Source organism: Puma concolor, chromosome A2 (assembly GCF_028749965.1).
Source record: "Puma concolor isolate L17-30 chromosome A2, mPumCon1.1.hap2, whole genome shotgun sequence".
Classification (NCBI taxonomy): domain Eukaryota; kingdom Metazoa; phylum Chordata; class Mammalia; order Carnivora; family Felidae; genus Puma; species Puma concolor.
In genome coordinates this window covers 67,725,254-67,743,910 of record NC_141668.1, presented here as the reverse complement: position 1 = coordinate 67,743,910, position 18,657 = coordinate 67,725,254, and the positions used below count along the sequence as shown (strand labels likewise).

The following is an 18,657-nucleotide window of genomic DNA, read 5'->3' as shown; positions in this document are numbered from 1 at the left end:
CATTCTCTGGCAGCTGTAATACACCATGAATATTAAATTAAAATCAATTGCACACTTACTTATCCTACTCTAGGGATAAAAAGCATAAGCTAACTTGGAATTAACTTCCACTTTAAAAACATGACTTCATTTCAAAAGCTTAGGGTACTATCTGAGAAAGTTTGATATCCTCATGTCTCTTTATTAGAAGTCTTATGCAGCTAGTTTGGGTAGAAATAGGAAAAAAGGAACAGTATTAAAATGTACATCAAGCAGACATGAGATTAACTCAGTTTTTTTTTTTTTTCTGGATATTTTAGTACCTTTAGAGTGTGTAGTAGATCTTGGGATCTTCTCCAAGTATGTGTGTTTTCTTATTCCCACTCATTAAGCAACCATGTTCTTAACTAGGTACAATCTTAATACTCACCTATTTAGTGTTCACCTCAAGGGTTGCCTGCTATATATAAGAGGCTGCACTTAGGAAGTTCCAGAAAAGCCAATTGTTGGAACAAGTAAGATCCTAGGGCTCTGGCTAAGGCTGAGCCACAGGAGCTCAGGCTGACCATGGAGTGGTCAGATATACCCTCAGATTTGAACATAGAGAAATGCATCCTAGTTCATTTATGATCATGATAAAATGTTACTTATAATGATAAAGATATGATTGTATGAAACATTAGAGGGGAAAGGGAACTATAATCCATGCCTTAGGGAAAGGGCCAACTGAAAAGCAAGGACATTCTATCAAGACCAAGGAAGATGAAGCAGAGATAGTGCACAAAAAAGTGGTTGGCTATGATTTTGTAGGTCAGAATGGATATTTGAGGTGAAGTTAAGAGGTCGTTAGCAAAGGTGTGGTATTGAAAGCTATGGGATGATTGGTATTATTTAGGGAGAAGGTATGAAGGTGGGAAGGAGTTGCAGAGTTGTGTACTAATTCCAACATTTAAAGATAAGGTTGAGGAGATGTAAATCAGAGATGAAAAAACACTAAGGCATTTTTGTGTTACAGATGCCAAAGAAGAAGACTATTTAAAAAAGTGAGAGTTCAGTTATGTTTTATCAGTGCTGATAGAAAGGATGAGGACAGAGAAACCTTTATTAAGTTTAGCAGAAAAAAAAAGTTATTGGTGATCTTCCCTAACACAATTCTGGTACACTGGTGGGGAGAAAGAAGCCTTAGTGAGTGAGGTAGGTTTAGGAGTGATTGGGAAGTGAAGAAATGGTGACTGGCTGTGTATTCAAGGAGCTTTTTCAGGAAGTTGGAATATGAATCTGAAATGAAAATATTGGACATAGTTGGAGTGGGAAACAGAGGAGTCAATGAATGTTTTACTTGGGAGATGGGAGATGGTATAGAATTCAGAATGTTTTAACAGTGTTGAGTCAAATCTAGTAAAGGAAGAAAAACATAGAAGGAAACAGCAGTAGGAGCCTAAGTGGAAGGACTGTCCTTTAATTTGAGAAGAACCACTTATTTCTATTTCTAGTTGGGTTGAAGGAAAATGTAGACAGACTTGCAAGAAGGCAAATGTCAGGAAGTTAATAAGTTTCCATTCTCTGAAATATAGCTGGTAGGAAACGGGTAGAAACCTACTAAGCACTTGAAGCTATTTCAATGCAGCATTTAAAGCCATCAGATTTCTACTCCAGTGGCTTCTCCCTACAGCTTCTGTTTGAGCCTTACATCGTCCTCCATTTACTATCAGTAGAGAATGTAGTGATTCCAAGATGGCCACATCTAGACTACAGAAGACATCTTTTCCCCTTTGTTACCCATCTCTAGGGGATGGGTAAGTGTTTTCAAGGCATTACAAATTGGGCCAGTTGTAAAAATGTGAAGGAAAAAAGACGACCCTATATAGAATACCATCTATGGATCAGCCATTTTCACTTTAGTCCTACAATTTTCTGTGAAGGAAGGATCTTACTTTAATTTAGGAAACTGAGACATTAAGAAACTAACTAAAAGTCATACAGATAGTAGACAGCAGGGTAGGATTACCCCCTTTTCCTTCAGGAGAAGTATGGTGATATAAATCAACCCAAAAGGTTTCTTCTCCCAAGTTATAGCAACTTGTATAATACTTTGTAGCTCTGGAAACAGAAACTATAAAGTTTCTCTTTTAGATTTATTTAAAACATTATTTTTGTTGACAAATGATTTAAAAGCAACTTCATGAAGAGGATTGTGTTATATTTAGAACTTCTCTATTGTAATACATGTCCTTTCTTTACAAAATAAATTGTTAAGAAATGTTAAGCACTATCAAGCATAAATGAATAATAAATGACATGAATCATGTTGCTATGTCAGTATTCAGACAATTATATTTTTAAAACAATCTTTTCCAAAATTATTAAGAATAACGACCAGATACATATTCTTCCCCCAAATACTCATAATTACAATTCAATACCCACTTTAAATGACTGAACTATCTAAAGAAATAATTATCACACGGTTTTTTTTCATACATAAAATCTAACTGTGTTGCCTGACATTTAGTAAACAAGTAGTTAATATTGGTTGGTTGAATGAATTAACAAATGGATATAAAATACAGTCTTTCAATGAACTCTTACTAAATAATACCCATGGCATCTCTGGAAAGGATACTCAGTTAATAAAAAGTGTACTCTTAAAGGTTAGTTCCATACATGTTAGCTCATCATGTGCTCATACCTCTATCATTTATTCAATTTATGTAGCATTAAATGACAGAATGAAATTACTGTGGTTACAACTCACATCAAATTGGTAAAAGGCTTCCAAAACTGGCAAAGGGAAGTCTATAAATGAGTCTACCACTTCTCACTTTTTATTTCAAGTCAAGTATGAATGATTCATAGCACTTCCATATCTATGACATTTTCATTATTAAAAGTTTATTTAATTATCAGTATTATGCCCTTTTCTATTAAGAACATCATATTTTATATTGACCATTCTTTGTGAATGGAGTTATCAAAGTCATTCAACCCACTTGGAAACCTGAATATTGGTTATATTATGCTGATGGAGTTTGCTATTGACAGGTTAAATAGAATACATTTTCCCAGGGCTCTGGCAACTTGTCCATATATTCAGTTGAACTCTTTTGTGCTAGTAATAGAATAAATATGTACAACTGATTTCTTGTTGTTTCCCATTTATTTCTTTTAGGTTTTGTAGTGGTGATATATTCAATGACAGTAACCTCTCCTTACTGGTTTTTAGATTAATTTATTTTGCTGCTATTTCATTATAAATGCATGACAAGTATAACAATTGGTGCTCGCTTCGGCAGCACATGTACTAGAATTGGAATGATACAGAGAAGATTGCATGGCCCCTGCGCAAGGATGACACACAAATTCATGAAGCGTTCCATATTTAAAAAAAAAAAAGAAGTAAAATAATTGTTGCTTGTAAATTAAGAACTGGACACATAGACTAACCATATTTGTTATTTTCTGTTAATATTGGTTGCTTCCAGTTTGTCCAAGTACATTAAAATATGATATTATGTGAGCACTAAAATTAACATATTTTAATATATGCACCCATTTTTGTCTTCCATTCCAGATTGAAATCCATTACAAAGACTGATGTTTTATTCCTCTTGTGCTTGAAATTGAATTCTTCATCAGAATAGATAGTAACTATTTATATGAGAAAATTACAATTCCTCCAAATAGAAGAGGACTTCCCCTCCTAGTTAAGTTGGTTGTCACGCTCAGATGGTATATTTTGCTTTGTCATTAGCTTCAATTGTTTTTGAATTGGAAAACACTTACCATGTCATTGAATTATTATAAGTAACATAATAAGTTGAAATCCTAAGATTTCTTTGCTTAGTAACTGCTTGGCAGGAACTATTATTTCTTTGCCACATCTTCATCCTTGCTACTTTCTCTGGCAACTGGTAACTTGGCACAGGATTCTCTTACCAGGGTGTGGTTTTCTTCATATCCCTTAGAGCTCATATCAGATTTTTATTAAGGGATAACCAGGACAATATGTATTCTTTTTTTTTTTTTTTTCTGGACAACATGTATTCTAATTATAGTCTACCAGCTGTAGTAAAACTTCCTATATTTCTACATATTTTCAAAGGAGAGGCTGATATATCCTCTTGAGTGGAAAAAAATTGACAGAATGAAAATCTGATTAGCAACCTTAGACTATAAATATTAACTTCTTTTGTAAGACACTTAAAGAAAATCTAAATTGTGCAAAGAGATTTTTCAAAAAGCATATCTATTTCTTTATAACAGAAGAATGGCATTTCTTTTTCATTTTAAAATTTTATTATAGATAATTTCAGGCACACGTATACAAATACACAGAGATTAGGACAATGAAGCTCTGTGTATACCATCTTCAAAAACTCAAATTTCTGGCATTATATAAGGGCCTAATGTAAGTGAATTAATGACTATGGATTCATAAGAAAAGTTTCCCGATAGCCTTTATGCATCAAAAAAATCAAGCGTGTTCCAGCCTTTTTCTCCTCAACTAAGATTGCACCTGATAGGAAAATCTGAAATTTTATCAGATTAGGGCAATTTTGATCACAATTATATTAATACAATCGCATCTTTATTGAACAGTGCAATTTCTTTCTATGAAAAAGTTATAGAAAACAGATTAGACTTTGTTCTTACCCTCAGGAATCTTACCTAAGTTTGGAGAAGAGAATTGAAAGAATTGTATATGTATTAGTGCAAGCTAGACTTGAGTTACTGTCTATAAATAGAGAAGAGCTATTAGCATATTAATTAATTAGAATTACATTTGCATTTTTATTGTCATGAAAAAATATCTGTGTTCTAGTTTAGATCTCCCTGTTATATTACTCTCATTACTGCCTCTCAGTAAGAGATAATCAGCTTGAAATTTATATGACTATGTGAACAATACTGGTTTACATTTGGCAGAAGAGACCCATTCTGGTTAATATTTCAAAGCATGACACTTCTTCAACACAATAGGGTTCTATTTAGATTATTAGAGAATTATGCTTTACAATATAGCTGTTAAAAGAAACAACAATGGCGAGCTTTGCTTATAGCTTGTTCATGTATTTGGACGTTATTAACCTGTGTTTGCTCTTTACCCAAGAAAATGATATGCAGACACACTCATATATATAATATATGTATGTACTTACACTGAGAAAACAAAGGTAGTCTTAAAGCTAAGTGTATGAATTAGCGCCTGGCTTGTGTGAACTAAAGAATATCTCACAACGTAACTAAATTTCACGATTCAAAATAAGGAGTAGAACAAGTATATCTGGTGATGTAAGGTGGCGTAAGACTGCTATATGTATGACAATAGGAAAAAGTGCCCAGAAAAGAGAAAGTAAAGGACATCAAAAGAGATAGCAAAGTGACTGGGAATGGAAGTATTCTGAGATGTTTTCAGTAGTTGTAGAGAGCACTAGAATTAAACTTTCGTATTTTAACCAGGGAATGTTTGGAAGCCTCTAAATAATAGTATACATTAAGTCCTCAAACATTAATAATAAAAAAAGTGAGTAAGGAGTTGTAATGGCTAATTTTTCCCATGTTCTTTATAGCTGAACTTACCTATCTGATGAACTTGTTGGAGATAAAACAATAGCATAGATGGGCATATTTTTTTAAAAAGTTTATTTATTTTGGGAGAAAGAGAGACAGAGAGACAGAGAGAGAGAGAAAGAAAGAGAGGGAGAGAATCCCAAGCAAGCTCCACGCTGTCAGCACAGAGACTGATGCAGGACTTGAATCCACAAGCCATGGGATCATGACCTGAGCCGAATTCAAGAGTCAGTCACCTAAGTGATTGAGCCACCCAGGCTCCCCTAGACGGGCCATAATTTTATCTGATCAATACATATATAATAACCATACCTTCATAATTTTTCAATAAAAATGTGCCTTTTTCACAGCATCTGATCAACAATTACAAGTTTGGGCCATTTGATGAACTCAGGAAACATATCTGATTTGGTTTATAATATTAAAACTAAGAATTTTATTGATTTGTTCTTTTTATTATCTAAGGAAAAAAGAAAAACTTGAGTTCAGCATATCATCCAGTGCATAAATACTTGTTGAATTGAAATATTCAGCAGAAAAGCAAGGTGGTTTGGTGGTAAAACTTAACTTCCAGAAGGAATTTGAGTCCATCATTTTGAGGAAGATCTTCTCTATTACAGTAAATATTAAGATAGTTTTGCTTATTCAGCATAGTATATACAACGTTAACCAACCGTTTTGCTTCAATACACTCATTCTTATTAAAGCTCCGATTATTGTGGAGAGCCATTTTTTGATTAATGTTGCTATTTCTGTTTGATAGCTTTGCCTCAAGGTTATAACTGTTTTGTGAAACATAATGCAGTTTAAGCTTGTTAGATCGATCAATTCTCATATCAGATAGTCATAAACATTTACAAACATCTTTTAATCTAAAAGTTACATAATATATTTCAGAGCCTCTTTAGTGCAACTCGTACTAACCAGCCATCTGTGTGTCTGAAACTGTTTATTTTTATAAACATATTTGAATATGAAAAATGATACAAAAGCATATAGGATGTTGAAAAACTTACATGGTGGATGGATTAGTGTGTTACTGAATTCTATATAAGGCCTTGCATGGGTTTTAAGAAGGCAAAGTGCTGCATAGTAAACATTGTCAAACATTGTATCAGGTACAATGTGTTATATAAAACGCATGACTTGGGGTTCAAAGATAAATATCAAGACAATCAAATGAAGACAATACAGTCATTTGCAGTCTATACGTATTTATAGAGTTAGTACTTCTTTGAACTTGAAAAGAGACCAGAGTTTAGGGAGGTACATTTTGGTGTCCAAGCAGCTAGATTTTTCAGGTGGATGATTTCCTTTGACTCATGGCTGAGGAAGATGTCAGAAATCCAAAGGGGAGCTTTGAGCACTATTGATACTGGCTTATATAAATCAGTATAAATACCTTGCAATTAATGCAAAAATTGACTGATAAAAACAAAAATGTAGCCAAATATAAATGCCCAGCTACTCTTGCCTAGAAACTCTGTCAGTATATGCAGTACTTATTGTAGCATATTAATCAGATGAGTCAGATTGCCAATAAATAAAGCATTACCATATTTCACAAAGGGTATAAAAGATGGATCTAAGACTTTACATTCTCCAGAAAGGAAAATCAAGACAAAAATTTAATATGCTGGGTGTATAACACTCTGTTGACTTGGAGGAATCAGTATCATTATTAACTTCTGTCAGTATCCCATGGTTTAACTGCTAGTATATGTTAGAAAGCAAGAAAAAGAGACTCTTTTGTAAGATCCACATGACTTGACGGAACAGTATTCATGTTGAATCTGTGGATTTTCTAAAAATTTTTAAAAATATCTATTTTTGAGAGAGAAAGACAGAGCACGATCTGGGGAGGGGCATAGAGAGAGGGATACAGAATCTGAAGCAGGCTCCAAGCTATTTACACAGCCTGATGCAAGCCTTGAACTCATGAACTGCTAGATCATGACCTGAGCTAGAATCAGATGCTTAACCACCTGGGCCACCCAGGCACCCCTGATTCTGTTGATTTTGAGTACTACTGGCTACTTCCTCACACAAAGGTGATTTTGAAAATGTCGGGACTGGGCAACACAAAAGAATTCAGTAAGGGGCTCAATAGTGATTGTGTCTTAGACCAATCAGAACTCTATGATCTTATCTATAATACACAAAATGATACTCTTCAGAGAAAGACAAGCTGACATAGTATGTAGCTTAACTGAAATGAGGAGAATCATGCAGCTCCATATTTGATAATCATCCCTTTGTATGAAATGAAGTTCCCAGTCAGAAAAAACTAACAATTTATTCTCATAACGTCCAATAGTAGAAAATGTAACAAAGCAGTAGAAATATTATAGTAGTTTTCTTAATTCTTACACCACTTGAACTATCTATGGCACTTTCCTTGGGATATTTCACATGTAATAAGTTTGGTATGATTAAAGGTAAGGAGACACAGGCCATACTAAGTATGGATGTTGTTATTTTGTCACTCTTTACTTGTGTATATATGTATACACACACCTAAATTATTCATATTTCTTTTCATATTTATGAACACATATATTGTATAAGGTTATATTGCCTTAAATGCTGACAATGTCTAAAGCAATGATAAAAATGCAAAAACTTTTTGAAATAATTTTGTGTTTTATTTCCAAAATGAAGTACTATTTTAAGCAGAAGATTATATAAGAATTTAATATATTTTAATAGTGTAAGCTAAAAACATGATTTAACATATTTTACATTGGAATGTGTGATTGACCAAAGATTTTCTAGTGGCAGTGAGAGTCTTGGCCTGAATTTTGAGTTCTAATCCTAAATAGACCATTACCTTGTTGGATGACCATTACAAATGATTTCAAATCTTAACTAAATTATTTAGAGAATAGTAATTCTTGCTTCTCTCTCCTGCATCATTAATTTTCCATCAAAATGATTACTCACATTAGTAATGACACATTCTGTTATTGTTTATAAACAATTGTTTATTGTTTATAAACAATAAAATTGCAACAATGTTTTCCAGATTGTATTTTTTTCTTCCACCTGATACTCCACTACAATACTTTCCTTAATTGAAGTGTACTCTGACCATTTATCTATGTGCTCTTCAGTTCTTTTCTTCCTATTCATTCTTAAACCTGTTTATCTGCCTTTCTCTCCATTCAGTCATGGAAATTACTGCTGTCAAGGTTCCAATGACTTACATTGTAAAATGGAATGGTTAATTCTCAATTCATATTTCACTTGACCTATGAGTTACATTTGACATGCCTGATCATTCATTTGCCCTTGAAACCATTCCTCCCATCTTGGATTTCCATCTCCTTTTAGTTTTTCTTCTATCTTGTCACCTTTTTTCCAGACTCCATTACTTAGTATTCCTTTCTACTCAACCCCTAGATGTTGAAGAGCATGGTCTTACAGAACATCCTCTATTTATTTTAGATTAATAGGTTTATTTTTTTTAATATGAAATTTATTGTCAGATTGGTTTCCATACAACACCCAATGCTCATCCCAACAGGTGCCCTCCTCAATGCCCATCACCCACCCTCTCCTCCCTCCCACCCCCCCATCAACCCTCAGTTTGTTCTCAGTTTTTAAGAGTCTCTTATGCTTTGGCTCTCTTCCACTCTAACCTCTTTTATTTTTTTCCTTCCCCTCCCCCATGGGTTTCTGTTAAGTTTCTCAGGATCCACATAAGAGTGAAACCATATGGCATCTGTCTTTCTCTGTATGGCTTATTTCACTTAGCATAACACTCTCCAGTTCCATCCACGTTGCTACAAAAGGCCATATTTCATTTTTTCTCATCGCCATGTAGTATTCCATTGTGTATATAAACCACAATTTCTTTATCTATTCATCAGTTGATGGACATTCATAGCTTTAAATATCATGGTATTAGTCAAAATCAAAGGAAAATACAGAACCACATAGTAATTTGAATAGAGAAAGTTGAATGTAATAATTATTATGAGTAACAGGATTGCCTGCTAAGGGTAAAGGAGAGTCTAAAGCACTTCGGAATGCAAATATAAAGAGTAGCAACTATTTATATGGCTAAGACAGAACACCCACAACAGAAACAAACATGGAAAAGGACTTCTTTCCCCCAGGAAGTGGTCTAGATTTTTTTGGATAGATAATGGCCATGGCCAACGGGATGGTACACAAGTCACTGAGATACTGCACCATGGAACTCGCTGGAAAACTGCCTGTGGGGAGCCAACTCCTGGAGTTTCAAGAAAACTGTCCATGGAGAGGTGCTGTATGCCCCTGATTGCCTCACTATGCCAAAAGGTGCACATTCCCAGGAAGAAGAGAAACTGTCCTCCAGTGTCTCTCTGAAATCTACTGAGGAAACATTTCCTTGTACCAGCCTGCAAGGAGCAAATATGCTAGTATCATATGTAGGATAAAAAACAGTGAATGTTAAGCCAAGGTAATAGATTCCATAACTGACATAACTGATATATTTACCTTATTTATTTTATATTAATGTCTATATATCTCCATATATCTCCATATCTATAAAATAAATATTTATATATATACAACTGTCTTCTCCCTAAGTTCCAGGCTACTATATCCAATTGCCTACTTGACATCTTCATTTGAAGGTTTAGTGGACGTCTCCAACATAGTATGGACTTTATTTCTATTTCCCTTAAACCTTAAACTTACTTTATCCATAGTCTTTCCTACCTTAAATGACAACAACTCCATCTTCCCAACTAGTGAGTTCAAAAACTTTGGAATCATTTTTAAATACTCTATTTCTCGCTTTAAAAATCCAATCTGTTAATATATCATATTGACTTCATATTTAGACATTTCCAAATTTCATTGTATCTCACTTTAATCAACACTGCTACCGGTATGGATGTCATGAGTATTATCTTTGATCCATTTATTTCATTGCCATCCTAACTTGTTTCTCTACTTGTGTTCTTGCTTCTCTAACATCTATTTCCAACACAATGGCTACAATGAATCTTTTAAAAATAAGTCAGGCCATGTCACTTCCCTGTTCAAAGCCCTTCAATATTTTTCCATCTTACAAAAAGCTAATGTCCTAAACATGGCCTATATGACCCAAAAAAATGATTTCACTGGAGGCATAATGATTATTTTACTCTCCCTCAAACATTCCAAATTTGAATCCACCTCAGGATCTTTGCACTTGCTCCCTTTGTAGTATTTAATTAAATATCACTATCTCTGGACATATTAAGTAAAATATCAGTCTGCTTCACTGACCCTTTGCCCTTCTCTACCTTTCTGTCTTAGCTCTTGCTATATGAATTATCATTATCTAAAATACTATAATTTCTTTATTTATTTTATTAATTTTCTACCTCTGACACTAGGATTTGCATTCCATGAAGGCAAATATTTTTGTTTGTATTATTCATTGTTGTGTGATCAATGCCTGTCCCAAAGGAAATATTCAACAAATATTTATGGAATTAATAATTAAAAATAGATGAATTAATAAGTAGATGATTATTTGGTAACATGTTAGAAACAAAATGATAACATTTATGTTACACCAAAGCAATATTTAAGTCACAAAAGATGTCTATTGAATATAATTTAAAATTTTTCTTTCATAGGGGCTACTGGATTGTTCAGTCGGGTTCAACCTCTGGCCCTTGATTTCAGCTCAGGTCAGTTTAGGTTGTGGTCAGCGCAGATCCTGCTTGGGATTCTCTGTCTCCCTCTCCCTCTGCCCTTCTCCTGCTTGCACACTCGTGCTCTCCTTTTCTCAAGATAAATAATAAATGAACTTTATTTTAGTTATTAAAGTTTATTTATTTTGAGAAAGAAAATGAGAGCAGGGTAGGGGCAGAGAGACAGAGGGAGAGAGAGAGAATCCCAACCAGGCTCTGTACCAGTAGTGCTGAGCCCCATGCAGGGCTCGACCTCACGAACTGTGAACTATCACCTGGCCAAAATCGAGTTGAACGTTTAAGAGTTGAGCGCCACCCAGACACCCCAATAATAAATAAACTTAAAATTTTTATCCTCTCATAAAATGGAGTTAATATTTATTAGGTTTAAATATATTACCTTTTCTTCCTCCCTTAACCCAATATAAGTACATATAGAGAGAATTCTAATTTTTGATGCTGTGTATTATTGTAACGTATGACACCTTTTTCCAGAACTATTTTTCTTTCTCTCTGTTTCTGGCCAACTTCAATGTCAAATAAATCATAGTCATGAATAAATAGATGCTTTACAGTACAGAAACAACTATTTGTGTGTCTCTTTAATAATTTTTTAAAAAAAATAGAACTGTGTTATATATAGGTATAACCATCATGCTTATTGCATTGATTATAGGAGGTGATTTAATAAATTTGTTATAAAGTATGCATAAAAAACATAAATGTGGTATTGCTTCATATATTGTGTAATAAGATCAAAAATTTTAATTTATCATAATTCTATTCACCTTTATTTTAGGTTAACTTTTTGTACAATGATTTAGATGCCACAGGTCTTTTTTTAAATTTTTAGTGTTTATTTATTTATTTATTTATTTTTTTTTTTTCAACGTTTATTTATTTTTGGGACAGAGAGAGACAGAGCATGAACGGGGGAGGGGCAGAGAGAGAGGGAGACACAGAATCGGAAACAGGCTCCAGGCTCTGAGCCATCAGCCCAGAGCCTGACGCGGGGCTCGAACTCACAGACCGCGAGATCGTGACCTGGCTGAAGTCGGACGCTTAACCCACTGCGCCACCCAGGCGCCCAAGTGTTTATTTATTTTTGAGAGAGAGAGAGAGAGAGAGAGACAGAGTGTGAGCCTGGGAGGGACAGGGAGAAAGGGAGACAAAGAATCTGAAGCAGTCTCCAAGCTCTGAGCTGTCAGCACAGAGTCCAATGTAGGGCTCAAACTCACAAACTATGACATCATGACCTGAGCCAAAGTTGGACGCTCAACGGACTGAGCCACCCAGGAGCCCTGCCACAGATCTTTTTAAACACAAAAATTAGAACTATTATGCCTTTTCCTCTTGACGTGTTTCTTCAGAGAAAGCTAAGGAGGGGCGCCTGGGTGGCGCAGTCGGTTAAGCGTCCGACTTCAGCCAGGTCACGATCTTGCGGTCCGTGAGTTCGAGCCCCGCGTCAGGCTCTGGGCTGATGGCTCAGAGCCTGGAGCCTGTTTCCGATTCTGTGTCTCCCTCTCTCTCTGCCCCTCCCCTGTTCATGCTCTGTCTCTCTCTGTCCCAAAAATAAATAAACGTTGAGAGAAAGCTAAGGAATTCAAGTCATTCCACTGACCATGCACCAATATTAATTACAGCATGAATGAAAATTGTAGTTGATGATGATGTTATTTTTCCACTGGGAATTATTTTATTTTATTTTAGTTATTTTAGTTTACTTGTTTATTTTGAGAAAGACAGACAGCAAGAGTGGGGGAGGGGCTGAGGAAGAGGGAGACAGAGAATCCCAAACAGGCTCTGCTAGTACAGAACCTGATGCTGGGCTCACACCCACGAACCGTGAAATCATGACCTGAGCCCAAACCAAGAGTTAGACATCTAGTCAACTGAGTCCCCTAGGTGCCCCACTGTGAATAATTTTAAAATGTAATATCTAAAGCATCATTTAGTTCTATCATCATCTACCTCCCAAGATGACAGTCCATCCTACAGGTGTGTCTATTCACTTAGCAATACTGCAAAGAACCCATAGTTCTGTTAAATTACTCTCTTAGCTTTTACTGAGTTGGTACAACAGGAGGATTTCACACATCACTGGAAAGCCAAGGAAACTATTTCCAGATCATTATCACAAACTGAAGGATTGCTTACAAGATTGCTTGCTTAGCATTAATGTTATCTTCTTTGAGAGGGCTTCACTGACCAGCTTATTATCAATCTTACCAAAGCATACTTGATCAACCACCTTTCAGTGTTAACACTGTATGTAGTCCTCTTTTGACGCTTTTTATATTTTATATTAATTGCAACATAGCCTCTGCCTTATGGTTGCATAAAAATTCTCACTGAATATATATGAGTATGAATATACATATGACTATATATATGAATTAATGGGCATATTATTGAAACAAAACAAATTTTGTTTCAGTATTTTAAAATATCTCCCTAAAACATCTTAAGAGTTTTCATGTTTAAGTAGTTTTCAGTATTATAAGATGAAATTAATTAGGCTGTTTTACTTTCTTCTTATACTCTATCTTTTGTGTTACACCCAATACAAATATGTTGTGTCAAACTAAGAGTATGATTAATCTAAGTAGTAACCATATATCTGTGTTATCCATGTCTTTTAAAAGCAAGAGCTTGTTGTTAAATTAATTAGTAAAATTTCAGTTAATGTTATAAGATGCTTATCCAACACTGAGTTAGTCTTTATATATGTCTCACTGATTATAAATTTGCATTTTATCAAGCCTCAGGTATGTTTTTCTTCACCAAATAAGGTGTATTATGTCTGGTTCATGTCTACAAATTTATGGCCTGCATGGCCAATAGTGATTGGTAGAGAAGAGACAGTTAAATGCTAATTTAATTAATTAAAAAACAGTTTACTTGGATATTTGGTTCTAGAAATGGAAAATGGATTTTTATCAGACTATCCTAAAGACAAGAATTTTAATCTCTGGTAAATATATTAAAATGTATATTTGAAAACATCAAGAAGTAACTAAAGCAAACAGAAATTGGAGGGCATCTAGCTCTTGGAGTAAGGGAACACCACTGGGTGAAATATATGTTTATATGGCTTTCCCTCTGAGAGCTCCCAATTTTATATGCATGAGGCAGCTGGAGCTCAGGAAGAAAGCTTGAGGTCTCAGAATATGAAGTTCAGGATTGCAAAAGCAGGTATCAATTAAGAGAGTAATTTGGAAGGAGGAAGTATTCCCAGAGGGGGAGCCCAAACATCTGTGACATTCTTTCTTCAAATCCTACACACATCCAGAGGGGACTCTAAAAGTCCAAGGGAAAAACAACAGCTAAACTTTGAAAAGTTGAGTATGAATTTGACAGTCTTCCACTACAAGGTATATAGAAGGTGCAGTTGGAATTCTTCCATAGGTGAAGTATTTGGTAATAAATACTGTGGGTTTTATGTTAAAACTCAAGAATGGCCTCAACTTTAGAATTAGTGACTAAATTTCAGGACTAAAAGTTTTGCCCCAAAATAAGACTAAAAACAAAACAGATGCATTGTGTTTTTTTTAAGCTAAAAAAATGTTTTATTATCCATAGTTGAGAGAGACGGAGACAAAGCATGAGCAGGGGAGGGGCAGAGAGAGAGAGGGAGAGGGAGACACAGAATTTGAAGCAGGCTCCACCCTGTCAGCACAGAGACTGATAGGGCTCAAACCCCAGAACCATGAGATCATGACCTGAGTCGAAGTCGGGTGCTTAACTGACTGAGCCACCTAGGCGTCCCAAAACAGATGCATTATAAAAAAGTCTAAAGGCAAGATGAGTCATTCATTGAACTGGTTATGAGAAGAAAATTTTTGCACTTTAGAGGAAGAATCCAAAGCCCCTATAATGTTTGATCTATAGTGTCTAGTATATGATAGAAAATATGAAACAAATCAAAATGCCATTAAAAGATATGGGATAGAACGACTCAAGGTCAAGGGAAAACTAGTCAACAGAATCAGACCATAAGATAACTCAAATGATGGAAGTAGTATACAAGAACTTCAAAGTAGATGTATATAACTATGCCTGAAGATTTAAAGGAAATGATAGTTATAATGAGTAAATATATAGGTCATATCAGAGGAATAGAAACTGTAAACATGGAAATTTTAAAACCCCAAACTATAATTTATGAAATATAAAGATTAATAAGTAAGCTTCACAATGAATTTAAAATTACAAAAAGTGGCCTAGTGAATACAAGGACAGATTGATATTGTCCAATTGGAAAATTGTCCAGTCATAAAAATATAAGTATAAATGAATAAAATTAGAAAAAAAACAACAACACAGAATTCCAGTGACTTATGTGGTAGTATCAAGCAATATAGAATATATACGATTGGAGTTGTAGACAAATATTGTTGTGCAATAAGGCACAACAGTTTTGGAAGAAATAATGGTTGAAAGTTTCTGAATTTTTATGAAAAACATCAAGACATAGAATCGAGGATATTAGTAAATAGCAAGCATGATAAATACAAAGAAAAGAAAAAAAAACCTAGGTCAGGATTTTATACTTAGCAAAAAACAATTGTCAAAACTGAAGGTAAAATGAAAACTATTTCAGAAAAACAAAAGTTAAGAGAATTTTTCATCAGTAAACATGAAGTATAAGAAATGCTGAAAGAAGTCTTCTAGGCTGAAGGGAAATGATACCGGATAAAAATTTAGATTTACAGAAAGGTATTTACCATAATTGGTAAATATATGAGTAAATATGAAAGAATATCTTTTCTTACTTCTCTTACTTAAAAGACAACTGAGCAGAAGATGATTATTTTTATGTTAATGATATGTGTATAATTAAAATGTATGATTTAGTACCACATGGAATGAGTTTGGGTGCTGTAAATTAAGTTGTGCCACTCTGAAGTTCTTAGGTTTTGTGTGAAATGATACAACAATAATTCTAAGTGGCCAATTTGAAGATGCACATTTAATCCTTAGCTTTAAATAATACAAAGAGGTGTGGAGAAACAGCTAATAGAGAAATTTAAATAGAATGTCAAAAGATGCTCAGTTAACCCAAAAGAAATCAGGAAAAGAGAAAGAAAAAAGACAGGTGGTGTAATTAGAAGAAAAATAACAAAATGGTGAACCTAAACATAACCACATTTATAATTACATCAAAAGTCAATGGACTAAATAAATATTTTAATTAAAAAACAAAGACTGTTGGAGTAGATCAGAAGTTGGCAAACTTTAGCCCATGGATTAACAACCTGTTTTGGTAAATAAAGTTCTTTTTGGAACACTGTTACATCCATTAACTTACACATTGTCTTTGGCTATTTTTGCATTATAATCGCAAACTTGAGTATTTGTAACTTATGGCTCTTAAGAAGCCTAAAACATTAGAAATGTGACCCTTTAGGAAGATATTTGACAATCCATGGAGTAGATACAATACTGCTTGGCTATTATAAATTGGAACATATACCTACCCTATATACTGAATTGTTAACTCAAGAGCAATATAAATTATATCCACAAGAGAGTTGTATAAAATATGAATAGCAGTGTTACCCATGGTAGTCCTTAACTGGAAACACTTCAAATGTCCATCAAGTAAAGAATGGAGAAGCAGATTATGTTACATAATGAAATGCAGTACACTGATGGAAAGAATGATGAATCCACTATGGTTGAATTTCAGCAACACCGTGGTGAATAAGAGAATCCACAGAGGGGAAAAGTGCATACTGAATGAATCCACTTATATGAAGTTCAAAAACAAGTAAGATTAATCTATGTCTTATAGAATCAGAGCAGTGGTTATCTATCTATCTATCTATCTATCTATCTATCTATCTATTTAGTGATTGGGGATTGGTTGGAAGGAAGTGTAAGGGAATTTTCTGTGGTAATGGAAATATTACATATTTTATTTTATTTTTGTTTATTTGAAATATTATGTATTTTAATTAGGTGGAAGTTATAGCAGTATATGCACGTATCAAAACTCAAGGAGTAATATATTTAAAACCTATATATTTGAGCTTAAATAATTTTTCTCAATCAAAAAAATAGAAAAATACACCTCAAAAACAAAGGGAAAATATTTTGTTCCTGAAATTCTAAATACATATTACTGTTGACCATTCAATATTTTTTTTCATCTAGTAAAATGTAATCTTGTTTTGAATACTAGTCTATAAAGGAGATGATGAATTATCCTTCAGCAAGTGACCTGAATTATTTTTTTTTCTTATTTTTTAAAAAGTATTTTGTCTTTAATAGTTGTATTTACTGACTTCCTAATAATATAGATTGATTGAGTAAGGCTGTTCTATCTCATTCATCTGTTGGTCTGTTTCATTGAATCCAGCTTGTTTTTTTTTTTTTTTTTTCTCACAATATACATAAACTGTTGAGCTTTCAGAGCAACCTTTCAGGATGTACATTGATTCCGTTACCAAACATGTATTTGATCTTTGTCTCCAGATTTCTACAATAGCCTTGGAATTTTTTTTTTTTTTTTTAGTTTGAACATTTGTGAGTAATTGTAGGATGGTATGAACTTTATAAAATTTAATGACATCTGTAATAGCAAGCACTAATAAGACTTAACATTAAAGTATTACAGTGATGTACTGTGAAAAAAAACAATAATTACTATTATAATAGAAGGTTGGGGAATTATTTGAATTAAATCAATGAGGAAAGTGAAAAAAAATCTCTAAAAGTATCTATGTGAGAGAGAAAAAGATCATATATTTGGATATGAAAGTAATTTTTTTTGTATTAAGGATTTCCCGAAAGCCAGGTTTGCCAAAATGTCAAATTAAAAGCAGTGCCATAAAAGAGGGATTTGTGAAAATTCCTGGATTATGTGAAAATGACTCTTAAATCTCAGTATGTCTATCCAATTCAAACTGTACTGCACTTTACTTTCTACCAATGATAGTGACTGAATAACTGTGGGTCATGTGTATAAGAGGGTATATGCAGTCATTTGCCTACTGCACCTTAACTTTATATGTACTGCTGATCAAACTAGTTCTAGTTCTAAGATAAACACATCAGGAAAGAAGTAGGGCTGGCAGGTGGGGGAATGTGGACCTGGCAAATTCCCTACATAACTGGCTCAGTGTATACATTTGCTGTTCTCCTTTATGATTACATGCAGCTCTACACTATAAAAAGAAAAGCAGCCTACTGTTTAAAATGCATTTAGGGGACTATGAAGGTCACAATTGAAGTGTGAATTTATTTTAGTTGGTTTGAGTTTCAATTCTAATGCTTTTACTCTACTGTGTAAAATCTCTCTCTTGCTGTTTTGAAAATTACACTTGTACAGAGAAAGGTCTCATTTAATTCAATATTACTTTACTTTTATATATATAGTCTTTCTTTAAAATCATGTTCCAAAAGTCTGAGTTAAATAATACGG

At 33.9% G+C, this 18,657-nt stretch overlaps 1 non-coding gene across 1 annotated transcript; it reads left to right on the top strand.

Moving 5' to 3' along the window:
• The first annotated feature begins 3,256 nt into the window (after positions 1 to 3,256).
• On the top strand, positions 3,257 to 3,362 carry LOC112867136 (U6 spliceosomal RNA). The gene has a single exon (XR_003224178.1). It is a non-coding gene; the product is annotated as a U6 spliceosomal RNA (small nuclear RNA).
• The last annotated feature ends 15,295 nt before the right edge of the window (positions 3,363 to 18,657 follow it).